We start from the raw sequence: 12,892 nt of genomic DNA, 5'->3' as shown, positions 1-12,892 counted from the left end.
AAACTCTTTTTGAAAATATCAGCCATGAAACTGCACATACAAATGCACAATTACTCATGCTAATCAGCTATTTGTGCATACAGATGGATAGTCAGATGCACATCTATCCAGTCGGCATGAATATTCAGAGTAACTGAAGGCACAACATTTTTGGGCACAAATATTTTAATATCAGGGCCTTCACAACCACTTTATTTTTCTGAAGATCTCTGAATATTTCACTTTTTCTGTCGGCAAGTTGTTGGTTGAGACTGAATAAAAGATCCTGAAGAGGTGTAATCATGGCAAAAGCAGGTAGGTTGCTTTCACTTGTATTTCAGTCATATAATGTAACAATCCCACTGATGCTTCCTCTGAAGTATTAACCTTTGAAATCTAAATCAGATCCTTCTATTTAAATACAGCTCTCTTCTTTAACATTCAGAGTCACTTTAATATGTCCTTGAAAAGCGCAGCTTTGTTAATTGAGGATCTTAATTAATGGATTGACTTTGGATCTAGTTTACATCGAGACTTTGACTGTTTTGTCTTCATTATGCATCAGTTTTGGTGTACCCATGACCACTGCCTGAACATCAACACTGTTATTTTTAGCCTCGGAATCCAAGCCCGAGTCAATTCACCTGGGCTCTGAGACTGTGTTGTGGGCTTTTAAATGCAATGTAGATGTGCCCTCACTTGCTGATGCTGAGAGAAGTAACAATGTAACTCACAGTTCTGGGAACCTCAGCAGATGTTCACACAGCAACATGATTTGGAGGAATTATGGGACTAAGAGGGTATTGGGGCCACTGAAAAAGAAACTGGGAAGTGGAAGTCGGGGTGTGGCCTGCATGCTGGTACGCTGGCTGTTGGTATCAGGGCTGAGAGTCAGAGCAGCAGAGCATTTAAGGCACCCACAGTTGCAGTGGAGGTGGTGACACAATGCTTTGTTACTCACGGTTGAACCCCAAAACATCACACCATTGTAGCTGAGCATTCTCTGTAAGTTAGAGTCAACCTTGTTGCTGAAGCAGTGTATGTTAGCAAGGAGCCTCTATAATAGCACTGAGCAGAGTTATAGTTAGTGCTGGATTTATATCTCACAACCTGACCAAGATCAGTTCTAATAAAATCATAGATCTCCTCATTAACATAAGAGCGGTTAATAAATTTTCACTTTTGGAGACTATTGTTCCACAGTAGCTGTTAAGAAGCTGAGTACACTTTACAAATCTCCATCCCATTTTTTGAGATACATCTGCTTGAAACCAAGAAGATGTATTTCTACACCAAGAGAAATCCTGCCCAAAATTAACCTGCTCTCTTCCTGTTACAGTGCCATAGAGTTTATCCACCAGAACTATGCAAACTTCAGTAGATTCATTTTGCAAATTTGTTCATATAGGTTCAAATCCCCAGAATTTCACTTTGGGTTTTCAAGTTCAAACAATCCTGAAACTCAGTCTACACTGCCAAGTTTCTCTTTATGTTGTGTCAAACCATGCAAAACCATTCAATCTTGCATAGTTTCCACTCAAAATCATAAACTGTTCTCTGGCACCTGACACTGAGCTCAAATTCATTCAAAACGTGGCCCAGGTTTACTTGAAAGATTCATAGACTTTGCCAAATCTTTAAGTAAATTTCTCCGAGGGTCAGGTTTCATTATGAACATATGCATAGCTCTCCACATTGCCTCATATTGACAATTGTCTCCATAAAACAGAATCTTTGTAGCTCTTGTGTTGCTACAGGAACTAGTGCAAAGGATTCTGAAGCACATCCAGGAATCAGAGGTGACAGATATACATGGCTGATCAGAATACATAATCACTGTTTATGAAGGGCAATTAGTACAGTAGAAGATCAGGTGAGTTCACAGGTTGGGTGGTTATGCTAAAAGAGATTAATAATAATTAATATAGTCCTTTTCACCAGTAGATCTCAAAGAACATCCGTATTATCCCAATTTTATAGATAGGGAAACTGAGGCACACGGATGTGAAATGACTTGTCCATGATCACACACCAGCAATCAGGACTAGAACCCAGATCTCCTAAGTCCCACTCCAGTGCCCTGTCCACTAAGCCACAATGCCTCTTCTTAATGTGATAAGGAGCCAAATAACAATAAACAAACCTGAACAGGTTCAGCAATTCAATTTGGAGAAGTACAGAAAATCTAGATTTTTTTTTTAAAAAAGCTTGTCAAATATGCAAAATTAGGCTATAAATCTTGTAAGCATGGGAGCACTAATAAGATTTCTACTACTTCCCACTTCTGGTCATGCTGGAAACACTGAGAGAGCCATCTTTTGGGGTTTCAGCATCCCTGGTTCCAGGTAGAAATAAGTGGTGAGGCATATAGTATGGTACAGATGCTGGGATGTGAATGAGCTGCAGAGAGCAAAGTTCATGAGGATGATGTGCAAAAGTGGCTTAAAATTCACCTTTGCATGCTCCTGATCCTGCAGCAACTTTGTATAGGGTTACTTGTCCTGTGCCATGTTATAGCAGACTGAGGACTACTCTGACTCCTGTCAATTGCAAATGGCCCAGGGGCTGAAAACAGAGCTGAGAGCTGGTAAAGGACAGTGAGTTCCCACCATGCCCCCTTTCCTCTGGCCACAAGCTCTTTTTTGTGTTATGTTAGCAGGGAGCGACATAAGGGTCTCCACACCACTGGAGGATCATCTTTGTACTGGGTGATCCTCCTTCAGCTGCTTTTGCCATCTTGAGGACCAGAATACAATGGTAAGGTGGCAGAAAGCAGCTAAACTGCCCATCAATGGAGATGGCCCTATTTCTCTACTGGTCAGACCTCAGAACATACTTTAAGAAAATATCAGACAGGCTGTTAGGTTATTTCCTTATACATATGTCAGCAATGTGTTTCTCTTATTTTTCCATTACTACACTGACTGCCTTTGTTGAGAGAATAAATAATGGATTTCATGATTTTACACCTTGTATCCTATAAACATTCAGCAAAGCCTTACTCCTACCCTTACTTGCTGTAGATACACATTTATAACCCTATATTTCACATCATACCTTGCAATCCAAGGATGATGCTCTATTAACTTCTCCCTAATACAGATTGGAGACGACAGGTGCTAGAGCCTTTGTCAGCTGTGCCCGCAGGCTAAGGAATTCCCTGACTACTAACATTAAATCAGTGAATTTTATAGCTATATTTGAAAGCAGGCTGAAAGCTGAAGTGAGCATCATACATTTATTTTTTTCTCAAGCAGTGCATTTGGATGCTCATCATCAAAAGTGTCTTTAAAAAGCAGATTGTATTGCACTGTTGTAAAGAAAAGTACATGCCAAAGGGGTCTTCGAGCCAAACCACTCTAGGCTGGGTCCTCACACATTTCATTCAGTGTAGAATGAACCCTATTCATTCAGTGTAGAAACTCCCTACCATCCACAGAAACATTTCTCTCTCCGTGCAACTGTTACAGAAACAACCTTGTGCGGCCACATGGCCAAGCAAAGATGATGCTCAAGAGTGGAGCCTTTCTGCCAGACCTTCAGATAGTTACTTCTGCTACAAACACGAGAAACTACCTTCTGAGACTGTCCCAACCTGAGAAGGAAGATCAGATTAGCCTTTAACCATATCCCTAGTTTAAAAAGGCAAGAAAGAATACTAGATTATTCCCTTTTTTGGAATGTTTTATAGAAAGTATTTTCTGTTCCTGTATATTAATGACAAACATAAAAAAGGCCTAACATTAAGAAACAGTAGCATGAAAAGCTTGTGTTGAAAGACAATGCTTTTAAAGGGATAAAGTAAATTTGTGGTTAGGGTTGAAGTCTTTTTCGTTGTGATTGAGATAATATTATAAGATTAAGAGCTATGCGACAGCTAAGAATCATTATTAGAATGGTGTGGAAATGAGGTTTCATCCTTAATTGTTTCCTTTTTTGTTAGTATTCCTAAAAATTTTGATTAAAAATCTCTATTGCCCACCCACTGTTACCTGTGTGTCATTTGTTATTCTGTGATACCATAATAGCTGAGAATTTGGGTAGGCTTTCATTTAGCAGCACTGCTTTGATCTGCCACAAAAGGAGCCAGATCCTTGAATGCTTTGTGCTGTTTCCATGGCACAAAGCAGCCAGAAATCCAGCATGGAATCCTTGGGTAATGAATAGACTTCAGAGTTCACCACCACCACCTCCCCAGTAGCTTCTGACACAGGAGGCATGTTGGAAGCAAGGCTGATGGGAATAGGACATGGATTCTTGTATTCTAGCAATCTCTGCCTGACAGAATAACTCCTTGGGGATAGTCAGGTACAATTTAGAGCAGTCCTGAGGCTACTTTAAATTATACTAGGCACTAAATAAATCCTGGACAGCTTCAGGATACTCTTAGCTACAGCTATTCCCATAAGGTATTAGTAAAGGGTGTAGGAAAGGCCCTGACAATACTCTCAGGGTGAAGAGTTTAGGGTTAGGGTTAGGGTTAGTTTCCTTTACAACAGTGCAATACAATCTGCTTTTTAAAGACACTTTTGATGATGAGCATCCAAATGCACTGCTTGAGAAAAAAATAAATGTGTTAGGATCTCTCATAATAGAGAGAAACTCTGCTCAGAGGGCTTTATCTTGAGAGACATTGAGCATCCCCTCTCCCACTGATTTTAATCAAAATTGTTGTGGGTGCACATTGCCTTTCTGCAGCATCAGAGGCAACAGAAGGCGAATCTTATTTATAAAGTAGATGGCTCACACTTTCTTGGTTAGGAGTGTTCCCCTCAGTAGGTGATGTGTGGGCAAAAGGGGGACAAGGAACAGATGCCCTTCCATTTTTGACGAGTAGGTGAATGTAAGCAGGTGGAGGTACAATAATATCTTTGGCTCCATCACTGAAACCATAACTCTCTGGCTTGATGTGGTGAGCTGATCCCACAAATAAACAAAACCAAACACACACACAAAACCAACAGCAAAAGCAATGGAGCGCAGGATAAAAAAAAAAGGAATAATCTGGGGAAGAGTTCATGGAATTTTCTCATAGAGAAGCTGTCACTCACAAACCTTGTTAAACATGAATATGACATCAAAGCCTTGTGTTTTAACTGGTTAAGTTAGTCTCCTGGAATTTTTAAAAGAAAATGCCATTTTAAGGCTCTCTCCAATTTTTTTCTTTCACAGTTTGCAACTTTTAACTTTTATTTCAAAATACATACATCAATGGCATCAAAACTTCACAACTTGGCTTTTTTAAATACAAAACATCAGCACATTTAAAACCTGGTACCAGTAAGCTCTAATGAGCCCAGCACCAGGAGATAAAGTGCTTATATACATTTAAAAAGTGAATTAAACAAATATAATGATAATTCCATTGATTAACGCTAGATAGATGACCATGAATTGCTTCTGAAAGGATCAGAGCCCTTTGGTGGAATAACTGCCTTTTTGTATTTATATGTTTATCTATTAAAAAAACCCTACAATATATACTGATGTAAGTAAGCACAAGCACAAATATATATATTTAAAGGCTCAATAATGGGAAAGTTTTAGTTTTAGTGCCTTGCTACACTCATTAAATTTACTGGAAATGCAGCTCACTCCAATGTCAACACCAGACACAGTAGGTCATGAAACACATATCAAACTGTTTACTTGGTTTCTACTTGGAAAAACAGACAAAGTTACTTTTCTTCTTGTTATTTTTTTCTGATGGATTAATGCCAAGCGTGACCTAAGAAATGCTTGCAGCATTGAACAGAAAAAATCTAATATGATTTGTTCTGTGATCTGCTTCTGCCATCTGTGGAGCATTTCTTAGGGGAAGAAATCAATAGGAGATGTTCAAGAATAGATGGCTCTCACATTTTAAAAAGCAAACAGCTTTCCTCCCCACCCCTATGCACAGAAACGGTGGCCTCTTGAGGTTTCACTCGTTGTGTGTGGGGCTGTGGATTGCTGTCCATACTTTACAGAAACGCTTGTCTGGCAGTAACCCTTGGCTGGCTCTACAGTATCATGTTTTCATTTTGCAAAACCACCCAAAGTGCTTGACAGAGCTGTCTTGGCTGCACAGTGAAGCCCACTGTAAAGCAAATGCAGAGAGCTGCCAAGTCCCAGCCAGAGAATGAGGTCGGCAAGGTGGTGTGGAGAGATAGTACAAGCCAAGAAGAAGGGCTGCTTTGCTTTCTCCTCCTTTTCTGCTTCCTGCCCTTATTCATAGATGACCCTTATTCTCCCTTGTTCTCCCTGACCAGGTGCTGGTGTGGAATAGCAATCTGCCTGCTTGTTCCTTTCCCTCAGTCAGACCAATCATCTGCCCTCCACGGTCTGCCTGAAAAGCAGGGCCAGCATGGGGAGCTGAGCAACACCAACCTGGGAGGCCGCTCATGTTAACTACGGTAAGGAACACTGCCCTGATTATGAGTTTGCTCCTTTCTCTGCTCACATATTTCAGAAGCGAGGGAGAAGAACAGATTGTTGAAGCACAGCAGAATGGCCCAAGCATGTAATTGTGGGGCTGACAAGATGTAAAAAGAATCCGCCCGGAGAGCTGTAGTAAAGTCCCAAATTTGGTCTACATATGTTAAATTCATGTTAAACAAAATAACATTAGGGTTACAAGACCCAAATGCCCTGGGCAAGGTTGTTCCCATTTGTACACAGGAAATTACTTTCCTTGTGCCTTACTTTTCCTTGTGCAAGGGGTGGAGCCAGTCACAGTTCTTGTGCTTCACTGAATGCAAAGACTCCCAAGTCTAGCATTGCCTGCAGTGCTAACTTCTCTGAGAGGATCCACTGGGGGAGTGGGTCCCTGCTCCAGACTGTAGCTTAAAGCCCCAATTTAGCTTTATATACAAAGAAGTATAACAAAGCTGCTGAACTTGCTCATCTAGCTTTCTCTCTGAACATGAGTGCTGCCAGGTCTCTCTCTTTAGGTATCTGCTTCTGCCCTGTTATATTTTTACTTCACTGGTAAAAGAATTTACCATTTTGGAAAGTACATCATAAGCAAAAAAAGCTGGCTTTTACATGAGGGACTTAGCCAACTTTTCTTGAGCTGGTTTCATATTACTCTGGAGTGTCTTAGAACTAATGTGCATTTTCTAGGTAACAAGCCTCAGCACACATTGGTTGGCAAGATTCTGAGGAATGTCTATCCTTAATATTTCCTATCAATGTAATCACTAAATATCAAGAAAATCACCAGGTAAGGCAACATTAACATCAAGAGCAACTTCCACCTTACACCAAATATCATAATACCCAAGCACACTCAGACACCTCAAATCCACAATCAACTATCCTTAAATTCAAACCAACCAAAGTGCATGTATTTAGTTGCTTGTAATTCCACTCACAGTGTTAACTCAGTCTTTAGCTACAGTACAGTATCTTACAGCTACACATAATTTTAGTGGCAAAGATTATATGATGTTCTTTCTCCATCAAGAGGAGAATTAAGGATGTATATTTGGTGAAGAGACAGAGCAATAGGATATGTGGACTGTCGATCATGTCTTTATTACCTGGTGTCAGAAATGGACTAAATCTTTTCAAAAACAGAGCAAATGGTTCCTTCAGTCTGGAAAAGAATTTAGCAGAACTGGCAGAGACAGTGGCAATGCTTCTAAACTTTCCTGGAAGCAAGTGGAATAGCAGAGAAATCAGAGAAGGTGAAATCCATCCAACTACTCAATGTAAAGGGACAAAGACATTACAGAGCTAAGGCATATCTACATGAGATAGTCACATTAATATAACTTAACATGTGACTTGTTAAACCAATGAAAAGAGCTGCAGGGGTCATTCTTATTTTGGTTTAAACCAGCCTTATTTTAGTTTAGTTTAAATCAAATCATAATCTATTTAAATTAAACTCAGAGTGTCTACACAGGGCACCCATTTAACAAAATCAGTTTAAAGTCAAACTTTAAGGTGAAACCGATTCAACATCTGTATGCAGGCAAAGCCCTACAATAAAAATCCACTGTGAGGCTGGGGGGACTGCAAACTGTTAGATTCATTCAGAAATGCCTACAAGATTCCTGCAAAAATGTCACCTGGGAAAGGCAATTTCTGTTTTAAAGCAAGAGGTCACCTAGTGGGTAAGATCATTGGCCATTATGTTACAAATCTATGTAACAAAGATGGCACACAAAAATGCTGGATTTCTTTGCCATCAAGCAATTTATATACTTACCTTAGCACTTTCATTATTCCTTATACTTATTATTCGGTGTACCTAAGGTAAGTAGCCAGGGTATGTAATTTATTTTGATTACACTTTATATTAAAGGTTCCACTTATAAATATCTTATAAATGATTAAAAGGTATTGCAAGCATTTACAGACATGAGTAGTGGTCGTAAACACACAAGTAGTGTTATAGATTGTTGAAAGCAATAATTATAAGCAACCTGTTGGACAATAACAATCTGTAATTGAGTAACCATTTATTAAAACTTCTATTGGTCATTTATTAAATCTTAATAAATTTTTGATAAATGGAACCTTAATATAAAATGTGACCCCATTTTTAAAGATGGTCACTGATAATGACACATTTTTAATGGCATCCCAAAAACTGCAATCAAACTTTGCTTTGAAAAATGTCCCGAAATTTCTTTGTAGAAAATTTAATGCATTTTTATGTCTGTGAAACACTAAACTTCAGGTACCACTTTTACATAAAGGATAGGTTTTCATACCTCTCTGGAAGGCAACTAGAGTGCAGGCTTTAATTTGGCTCAAGGGAATGGGCCAGATAGGCAGTGGAACCAGTCTAATTCCATTGTGCAAGGAAGGTAGGGTACAGGTAGCCTGCAAAGGGATGTTCACTGTGGGGATTCTTTATATGCTGCTAATGAGAGGGGTTGGGACAGCATGAGTCATGGCTGGGAGTTCAGGTCTGTGAATGCTCTGATTAACCCTCTGCTGCCACAGAAGGGGTGCAGGAGCAACTGCTCAGACTACTGCTCCGGTAGTGGCTACTATGGAAAGGCTCTATTACAATAGTGTGGGAGGAAGCATTCTGTCTCAAATGCCCACATCTGATCCCCACAATTTCCCCTTCCCTACCACCCCACACAAAGTCTATGGGCCGAATGCACAAAACAGAATTTTTTTTTCTTTAGAATTAAAAATGATTCACTTTTTAATGGGTCCTCAAGGTGCTTTTTCACAGAGTTACAGAGATACCGCAGACAGTACATCTAAATATGTATATGTGAGCAAAGCCAATTAAAATCTTTTAAAGTACACAAAATGATTGAATCTGCACTTCAGAGAGGTGTAGAAGCAATGTTTATAGCACAGGCCACCAAGTATGGAACTGGGCCTTTTTATTTTTGCATTGTTGGTATTCGTGCTGTACAAGGGGAAATTTAATGACAAGTGAAATATCCAACCCACTTAGATGTCATTCAGGTTACATTTATACGATATGCTATTCTCAGCACACAGTCTTAGGCCAGGTCTACACTACCACTTACTTCGGTATAATTTACGTCACTCCGGGGTGTGAATAAGCCACTCCCCTGAATGACTTAAGTTACACTGTACTAAGCAATGGTCTGGATAGTGCTATGTCGGTGGGAGAGCTTCTCCCGCCGTCGCTGATGACACAGCTACTGCCACTCATGGAGGTGGCTTTATTATGCCACCGACAGGAGAGCTCTCGCCCATTGGCATAGAGTGTCTTCACTAGACACACTACAATGTGGTGCAGCTGCATCAGTGCAGCTGCGCCGATGTAGCGCTTCTGGTATAGGCTAGCCTATATTCACTCTAGCCTTAATTGCACTAGAGCACAAATTGTGCTAGTGTGTAGCCACAGCAGAGGCAGCGGCAAATGACAGCACAGGCTAGCTGCCCCAAGTATGTACCAACAGGGGTGGTTTGTACTTGGAGCAGCTAGTCCATGCTGCCTCTAGCCATTGCCTGTGCTACTGTGGCTATGCTTCTATTTTGAGCTCACTAGCTCCATCAGAACTAGAGTCACATAGATGTAGCCTTAGTCTTAAATACTGCAGCCTTGTCACGAGGGCTAAGAGAGATGTATTTTCTACCTCGGGGTAACTAACATGCATTGAGCTGTCCCAAGGTAAAAATATAGTGAAGACCAGGCACTTTAGTTTTACTGAGAAGTAAACTCACTGAGGTCAGCCCCTGGAGAGGCATAGGGCTAAAACCAAAGCATCTGGTCTTCACTGTCTTTTTATCTCAGGATAGCTTATGCATGTTAGTTACCCTACGGTTAAAAAAAGGCATCTTTTTTAGCAGTCAAGACAAGATTTGTGGTATTTCTTGGAAGGGAACACTGTGGCAGGGCAGTTCAGCAATTGCAGATTGGCCTGGCAAAGAACTAAGCCAAGCACATTAGAAAAGTGACTAAACAGTATGTGTTAATGCTGTTTGCCAAGGGACAGGATTCCTGAAAGCAATCAAGAAAGACCTGTTTCAAGGAAGAGGAGCCTCTTTATTTAGATTTTGGAAATCACAGGTCCCACAACTCAATAACATTCCTTCCCATTAAAGAACATTAATGAACTATCAGTTCTATCTTTGGCTTTCATTATGAGAAGCCAATCCATTTTGGTGTATGGTGGCAGTGCGTGTTAATGGATTAGGTAGTGTGATTTAGCAGATTGAACACAGGACTGAAATAGAACAGCTACTGAATTCTCATCCGAGATCTGTGTGTGCTGCATGGCCCTGTTCAAGTCACTTACCATCTCTGTTTCACAGTCTGTCCATTTGTAAAATGGAAATGATAGTACTCACTGTATCTACCTCAAAGGGATACTTCTGAAGATTAACCAGTTCATGTTTATTCACCCTCTGGAGGTAAATTGCTATATTGAATCATACATTGAATCATAGAAATGTATGGCTGGAAGGAACCTTAAGAGGTCATCTAGTGAGTCCATCCCCCTACATTGTGAGAACTTGGGTGAGTTGTTTAATCTTTCTGTGTCTCAGCCCCCATTTGTAAAATGGACACAATAGGCTCCTGGTGTGCTGAGACCTCGGACTAACATACTGGCCAGCTTTGCCTGATTGTTTCCTTTTCTGCCTGACTGTAGCCATAAGCTCTTTGGGGCAGGGACCATCTGTTTATTCTATGCCTGTGTGGCATCTAGCACAATGGGGTCTTGTCTGTGACTAGTGCTCCTAAGTGCTATAGCAATACCAATAATATATAATAAATAATTCCCTACTCCCCTCCTGGGATATTTGTGAAGATAAATACATTAAAGATTGCAAAATGCTCAGACACTGCAGTGATGTGGCGTGATCAGTACCAGTGCAAGAACATTTCTTATAGATGTCAATGAGTGATGTTCCTGTGCAAGAACTGGATTGGACCTTTGGTTAACTAAACATGAAACATTTCCCATTATTAAGGGGGTGTATGAAATAGTTCAACACCCAATACAAACACTAATACTTTTATTAGTAATTTTTAAAAACAAAACACTATTTTTGACATTATGCTGAAGTACTATGGACTTAAACATTGCAATATTATACTAATGCATGAGAATCCAAAAGTGAAACTGACAGCTATTTAAAATTAGTATAAACGAATATTCCATTGGTCAATTTACTCCGAATCAGCCATCTTCCAATCTGAGTGAAATGCAAACATAAACAAACAAACAGCATAAATTATGATGATAAGAAAACTAGAAATTCATTGTTTAATTAGTAACATGATTAAGGAAGAATTGATGACCTTATGAACAGTGTTAGGCTACTGAACACAGCTAGTCATTAATCCTCCAAAAATGTCCTGTACTGCACTCATTATTAATATAACTTACAAATTAGAAAAGGGAATTAATATTTTTATGGCTGATGATATAGTTTCAACTAGTAAGAGTACAGTAGTTCTTATAAATTAATCACAGAATTCCAGGGTTGGAAGGGACCTCAGGAAGTCATCTAGTCCAACCCTCTGCTCAAAGCAGGACCAATCCCCAATTTTTGCTCTAGATCCCAAATGGCCCCCTAAAGGATTGAACTCACAACCCTGGGTTTAGCAAGCCAATGCTCAGACCACTGAGCTATCCCTCCCCCCAAATGTCCTGTACATTAACATCCCAGGATTGCTTTGCCACTCTCTTACTATCACATTTAATGCATAATTATATTCACTTGTTCACTTTCCATGAAAATCAATGAACCCATTTTTACCTAGATTCCACAAAATGAAAATAATTATGTCACTAAGAATGTACAGATATAGGAACCAGCATGCATGAAGCCAGGCGCTGACCTCTTACTAGAGCTAGGCGAATAACTGATTTTTGTTTCAGTGGCCAAACCAAAAAATTCAGAAAAAAATAATTTTGGGTTGCCTGGAAACTACAATTATTCAGTTTTTCTCCATGAAACAAACAAACAAAAACAAAAATGATTCAAACAAAAACATTTCACTTGATCTGAAATGAAACATTTCAGATTTCAGGGTGTGTTTTATGCTTTTTTGTGTGTTTTGGGGTTAAATATAGCCAACTGTCAAAACAAAATGCTTTCACTTTATCATAATTTGTTTTTCTCCATTGTTATTCAGTCAAAACTATTTGCAAGCCATTTGATCTGAATTTGCCAAAAAAATGTGCCCAGGTCTATTCTAAAGTCTTGGTGAGGGATTCTGAAAAGTCACGCTATTATGAGCAGTCACATAACATTGCTATTGTTAATGACACAGGCCCTTTATTCTGCCATCTCATCCATGAAAATGGATCCTTGTACCCTGCTCACTGACTTCAATTGAGACTTTTTACAGGCTTACGTGGCCACTGCCATGGATCGCATGGCAGGATCAAAGATGGAACCATAGTGCATAGTTTATTTTGTTAAGTGTTATTGTCTAACAGGATTTGGATAGTTAAATAAGTTATAATGAAAA

General features: G+C 39.6%; 1 protein-coding gene and 1 long non-coding RNA gene across 2 annotated transcripts in view; one reads left to right on the top strand and one right to left on the bottom strand.

Annotated features, from left to right (window-relative positions):
• LOC119856288 (adhesion G-protein coupled receptor V1) overlaps positions 1-12,892 on the bottom strand; it is a 336,541-nt gene that overhangs the window by 26,281 nt on the left and 297,368 nt on the right. The window lies entirely within an intron of this gene.
• The window catches only part of LOC122460128, a 36,509-nt gene continuing 25,212 nt past the window's right edge, over positions 1,596-12,892 (top strand). The window contains exons 1-2 of the long non-coding RNA XR_006281218.1: positions 1,596-1,852; positions 6,231-6,374. This is a non-coding gene — a long non-coding RNA (uncharacterized LOC122460128). The remainder of the gene's footprint in view (positions 1,853-6,230; positions 6,375-12,892) is intronic.

This window comes from Dermochelys coriacea, chromosome 5 (genome assembly GCF_009764565.3).
Source record: "Dermochelys coriacea isolate rDerCor1 chromosome 5, rDerCor1.pri.v4, whole genome shotgun sequence".
In the NCBI taxonomy this organism is placed as follows: Eukaryota; Metazoa; Chordata; order Testudines; family Dermochelyidae; genus Dermochelys; species Dermochelys coriacea.
Note: the sequence above shows the minus strand (reverse complement) of the source record. Positions and strands in the feature narration are given on the sequence as shown.